At 33.1% G+C, this 6,710-nt stretch overlaps 1 pseudogene; it reads left to right on the forward strand.

Moving 5' to 3' along the window:
- Positions 1-3,265: 3,265 nt before the first annotated feature.
- Positions 3,266-4,529, forward strand: LOC128194370 (uncharacterized; annotated as a pseudogene).
- The last annotated feature ends 2,181 nt before the right edge of the window (positions 4,530-6,710 follow it).

Genomic DNA, 6,710 nt, shown 5'->3' on the forward strand with positions numbered 1-6,710 from the left:
AGACCCAACTAAGCTCAATCCGCCCCAACCAAAGAGTCTACTGCCATCCAGTCTGAACTTGTTTGTCGTCACTGGCTACTGGCTACCTCGAAGGTGGAATTCCTAACGATCAAACCCAACGCAGATGCAACGAAGCTCTTAAAGAAACCCAAACGCAGATCAAACAAAAATCCCAGACCCAAATTCAAAAAATGGAAAATCTCACCTTCTCAAATCGAAAAAATATAACAAGATCAAAACTCTAATTTCATTCTTTTTCAATTTCAGATACACAAGAACATTCCTAATTAAGAACGCAAGAACAGGACCCCAAAGTCCCAAATCGAAACCCTAGAATGCAATGCACCGGCGCTAAACTCTGGCAGACCGAGACATTCTCCGCCGTAGAGACGCCAGCGAACGAATCCACGTGTTGTGGAGTTGGGTCGCACCATAATTTTGAACTCACATTCCCTCCTTGCGAGAAAGAACCAGAACTGAGAACGATTTGGGGAAGAAGGAAGGCTCCTGCAAGGCAAAACCAGAACAGAGAGAAGAAAAGATGAAGGTTGATGCCTCCCCTTCTTGTGAAGTCGGGAAAGATAAGAGTGAAGAAAGAAGCTGGAGTTTGAACCCTCGCAGAAACACCACTGCTGCAGGACGCCCTCGCCGCGACCTCGCCACGACCTTGTCGTGCCTCGCCGCACTCGTCATCAACGTTAAGTCCACCGCGATGAAGAAAAAGAGCAGAAGCTTTAAGCTTCTGGATTTCGAATGAAGAAGAGAAATAAAAAATGGAGGATACCCAAGGCTCGCGAGAAAGGATACCTAAGGGCAGTGTACAAAACCTTTCTGTCTCGGTTGGTCAGAGAAACAAGGCAGTAGGGCAATTTCAAAAAGTTGTCAGTTGAATATCCAGTTTTAGGTGGGAAGTGGCAGAACATTACGCCTCGGTTTGGCTTTTAACCGAGGTAATTTGGTTTTTATGCTTCAGTTCCCCTACAATCGAGGTGTATAAGTTCGTTTAAATTGCAAAAATGTCACTGTCTTTATATATGCTTCTATTTTTTGAAACCAAGACGTATGACCCGTGTTCTTAGCCCCATTTTGCACTAGTGCCATTAGAGAGAAAGGGAAAACTTGAAGAGGGAGACTTTTGGACTGCAAGTGAGACAAAAAGAAGCTTGGATCTTTTGAGGTAGGAGGAGTTAGCTTGAGTTTCTTTCTAGTATGGGTTGCTATTTATGAGTTTGTATACCATTGTTTTGGTTCCTTGAGATGTTGGTGATAATGAACACATTGTATGGATGCTAACCTGGGTTTTGTTTGGGTTATATGAGTGTCAGTCTCGGTGTAATCCCACTGTTTGTTTCGGTTTTTATGAGTAAATATACATATCATGCAGCCATTAAATGCTTATGTATATATAAAAAAAAGGTATACGAGGGGTTTTTGAAAATTGATTGCAAATTACATTAAAGATAATATATTTGTCCTCTGTTTTCTTATATTGACGAAAGAATGAATGCAGAGAGATGGTTTTATTATATTAAAATAATAAGGAATTCCAAGGAATAAGATTAGTCTACGTGAAAGTGAGTTGATGCAATTTGGTGGGGCCACTTAGGATAAAAGAAGATGGAATAATATTAAATTAAATAAGTGCTACAGGCAGAGAGATAAATGAGTTACGTTACTTGATGATGGCACCGAACAAAAAAGCAATGTGTACTATTGTTATTGTACTATTTAACTTAAATTCACATAAGTATTTGAAGAGGTAGAAAGATTAGCTATAAAAGGTGTTGGATGGTGGATAAGGAATGTTTGATATATATATATATATATATTATACTTTTTTTTCATTTTTAGGTTTGTTCCTTTTGTTATGGGTGCAACATCTAAAACAACGAGTGTATTCTAATTCTTTTTTTACATTTTTAGCCTACAAAATTCTGAAAATATAGAGTATAAAACTCTGAAAATATAACAAAGTGTAAAAAACTTCAAAATTATAACAAAGTTAGAATTATTTGTGGACATTTCCCTTTCACAAAGCATACAAAACTCTAAAAATATAACAAATTCCATAAAATATATTCAATTCTATAATATAAATATCTTTAATAAAATATTTAATAATAAGTATATCGAATTGAGAAGAAAAACTTTCTTTTATGCTCATGGAATAAGATATTATTTTTAATGTAATAAGATCTTATTTTATAAAAAAAAAAGTAATTGATAAAAAATTACAATAAACTATGTTATTTAGTATTAATAATGTGATAATGCAACGGAGAACAAATAGATTTACAAGCTTTTCAAATATATGTCCGGTGAATCCTCCAACTACATCAAAACTATTTCTTCTAATTTTAACTTTCTTTTAAAGAGGAGATACTAAGAACAAAATGGTTTTTATTTTTATTTTTCGAAAACACGATACATAATTAAAAACTTCGGATATTACTCTTATTCATAAATAAACATATCATAACTCTATCTATGACACCTTGTCATCCTTAAAAGATCATTAAACTTCTTATGCCATAATGCACATTTTTTCTTTGTTTTTTTAATTGTTGGATTAAGTATATCATTACATGCTATAACTTGTAGCTATAATGCAATTATCCCTACTTAATAGTATAAATAATCTATACACCAATATTTGATTATGATTTAATCTTGTTTCTCTTATAGAATATATTATGAGATAAGTGATGTGACTTATAACAATTTTTTCTTTAATAAATCTATGAAAGTCAAAATCACGAGTTTAGTTTATAGTGAAACAATTGTCAAAAAATTATTCCAAGAACTAGAGGTTAAGTCACAATAAAATCATTATACTTAACTATAATACATTAAAATAAAAAAATACACTTAATAACAAAGTATAACTTTTGACTCGGTTAGAATAGTTCAATGCATTAAAATTTAAATATAATTTTAAATATTAAATTAATTGCTACCTTTTAATAATTATACTTTTCCAAATTCATCTACAAAACTATCCTTTCTAATTTGTCCAAAAACAAATTATGTTCTTTTAGTTGTATTTTCTTTTTTCAATTTGTCGTCAATTGATTAACCACACAACTCTCTCACTATTTTTATGTAAGGTAAAATGTTTTCGGAGATTCCTATTTTTACAGATTCGTATCAATTGAATCTTTGTATTGTCAAAATTCTCAATTGGGTCCCTGTTTTGGTAAAATTGACTCAATAAAGCACTTGACGTTAATTGTTGTGGACGACGTTAACTTTCTTACGAGGTGGCATGCTGAGGTATCTTTTATGTGTAACGTGGCACAAATGCGGTTACTACGTGGATATTTATAAAATTTTAAATTATAAAATTTAAGAAAATCAGATGTTCCTTGTCGTTGTTGTAATGGAAGAACAACAACAACAACCCCATCCAAAACGACGACGTCGTTTTCCTCTCTTCCTCAACCTAAATCGTTGCTCTTTCAATCTCTTCCACAACCAAAATCGTCATCTTCTCTCTTTCAATCTCTTTCTAAACCCAAATCATTGTCTTCTTCTCTCTTTAAATCTCTTCATCCGCCCAAAATACCTTCCCTCGCCACTTCCAGCGAAACCGCCAACCCTAAACCTAAGCCCCAAATCCCAAAACCACAACCCAAACACGTCGTGCAATTTAGGCCCCCAATCATCCCTCTCCAAACCCTACCGAACTCCTCGAGGACGACAACGAAGAAGAACGGGAGAGAAGAAAGAAAAGGTCATTGTCCTCCACGCAAACCTCCTCGGTGAAATCCTTCCTTGCATGTATTCCGACGCCAAGGAACGCTGCCACTCTCGATGTTCAAGCGAGTTCCGGTTCTGGTCGGAGATCCATCATCGAAATCGAATCACCAGCACTGGAAACGACGTCGAATTCTGGCGGTACGGGCAGTATCAGCGTGGTTCAGAGTGCAGGGGATTATAAAATTTATGAAAGTTCCTCTCAACGAGCAAAAGCGTCACCGTTGACGCCGTCCTCGACAGTGTCTCCATGGCCACCACCCACCGCAAAACCCTCGAGAAGGCTGGGTTGTACTAAATTTTTTGAATATACGAGAATTCATTGCGTTTGAGTTTTACTCTTCCTTTCTCTGCTCACCTCCTTGACCGTTCGGTGTAAAGGGCTTGACCGTTCGGTGTTGTTCGTGTTCTTGCTGGGTCGTTCTCGGTCGTCTATGCTGCAGTGTTCTGCTGGTGTGTCCATAGCGTTCGGTGCTGAAGCATTACCGCTCGGTTAGATACACTTGGCATCATAAACCGTTCGGTTAGGCGCACTCGGTCCAAACCCTCGGTTCTCTTCCTATTCCAACACTTTTTACTTTCCCATAGGGTTTCTTTGCCATATTTGGATTTCAATCATCTACTGGATTGAGTTTCTCTGCATTCAATTTTGATGCTGACTTCGTTGCATTCTTTTTCTCTGTTTAATTTTGAGCATGTTTTTGTTTTACCATCTTCACTGAATGAATTTGGGTTTTATTTTATTTTATTTTAAATTTTAGATGCTGATCAAATAACTGTTAATTTTTTGTACGATGCACTCTACATTTCTGCAAGGGGGCGATCATGGCGACGACAGGGAGAGGGAGGGGACCGGTCATGTTATAGTTACCCATCTTCATCTTTCTCCTTTTCTTTTTTATTTTATTTTATCCGACCACGACCACTGTAAGTTTGACGAAGAAATTATCCGGCGATTGAAAGACCAAAGGAGAAGAAGAAAGAAAAAAACTTTGGGGGTACTGGAATCCATGGCACGGAAGAGAATGAGAGAGGCAACATATATTATATTTAAAACTTAAAATAAATCTACTCTTAAAATAAATCCACGTAATCACCTATTACTCTGCCACGTATTTAATGGCAAGGGTTTTATTGAGTCAATTTTACCAAAACATGGACTTAATTGAGAATTTTGAGAATACTAAGATCCAATTGATACGAATCCGTAAAAATAGGAATCTCCGAACATTTTAACTTTATTTAATGCACTTGTTGAGAATATATGACTGTTTTAATTGGGATGAGGGTAGTAGTAGTACTATGGTTGGATAAAAGGATTAGTATGTAGTGAAATTAATCCATCAATTTTACACCACTTTTAATGGACTTCCTTTTAGCATACATACAGATAGGCTTTTTCTTCCCGCACCTCGTTGATTTCTTCCTGCACCCCAAAGTATTTATAATTCTTAAATTGTCCCTTACAAAAATTACAATAAAAATGTAAAAGTTATTCATGCAACCGGAGATGGTAAAAATAAAGGTAAAGTGGATTTATGGAGCTGCCAGAAGAAAAAAAGGAGGTACAGGAAGATATGTCCACACAGGTTTTGCATCACAAAACTATGGGCTATACTATATGCCTGACCCATAAACCATTAAAAGGTTGATCAATAAATAAAATTAATAATCACGTTTAAGTGTCTCAAAAGGCAACTCCAAATCTAAATAAAATATGTTTAATATTATAACTTGTCAAGTATGCTCTTCCAATGTTCACTTATTTGCACATAAAATAACTAACTCTAAATAGATTAAAATTTTCATTTAAATTTTAAAAATATTCTTTTACATCTTTTATCACGAGTGGAAATATATTCTTACAAGTCAAATTGAATTATATAATATATTTTTTAAATCGAATGGAAAATAAGTTAGCATGTAGATTAACACTATTTTTTAATACTTGAATACTGTTTGATAATATTTGAATTATTTAAGTTAATATTTTGATTTTTATTTAGTGTTTTTAAAATATTAATTTTTACTTATAATTAATGTTAAATGAAATAGGTGAATATCCTCGTTTAGTGTTTTTAAAATATTAATTTTTACTTATAATTAATGTTAAATGAAATAGGTGAATATCCTCCTTATATTGCTATAGAAAAAAAATAATAGTTTAATTAATTAGTTATGATTATATTATAATAAATATATAAAACAATTGAAAATAGTCAACTCACTTAATTTATCCCTTCATTAATGAATGAAACAAATTACAAAATTTTTTATTTATCATAAAATATATCAAATTAAATTATCTTATCTTTAACTTAACTTATAACGAGTCATAACTCATATAAATCAGATTAACTTATTTTTTATACTCGGTGTTTTCTAATTGTAGACAGTCTTGGATTAAACTATTTTAGCCTATTGAGCTAAAAAAATTGCATCTAAAAATGTAAACTTAAATTCTACATTTGCGCAGGTTTTGCATGTAGTCTAAATAGATAAACTTAATAAGATATTAACGCATTTATATTCATTACAAGTAAAAGATTAACGTACTCTTTCTAACAATTAAATTTGATTAAAGGTTACAAAATTACGAGTGTAATGTATTAAGAATTGAGACCCAAACATCTTGGAGTTTTCAATGTTTCTCAGTCATCTAATCATAATAAAACTCTAAAACTCCAGAAAATAATATTTCATAATAAAACTCTAAAATTCCAGAAAATAGTATTTTAGAAGTGATGATAATTTAAAAACAGTGAGACTCGATTATTTTAATATTAAATGGTTTAATTATAAATAATTTTATAAACGAGTTTCACTACTTTAAAATGTACCATCTTTCTAGAAACCATTTTTTTAGAGTTTTCTATCTTTTCTTTAAAAGTTATAACTCCTCGATCATCTGTTTAACGATCAGGAGGTACTTAGGAGATCATGGCGGAGTAATC

Source organism: Vigna angularis, chromosome 10, assembly GCF_016808095.1.
Source record: "Vigna angularis cultivar LongXiaoDou No.4 chromosome 10, ASM1680809v1, whole genome shotgun sequence".
In the NCBI taxonomy this organism is placed as follows: domain Eukaryota; kingdom Viridiplantae; phylum Streptophyta; class Magnoliopsida; order Fabales; family Fabaceae; genus Vigna; species Vigna angularis.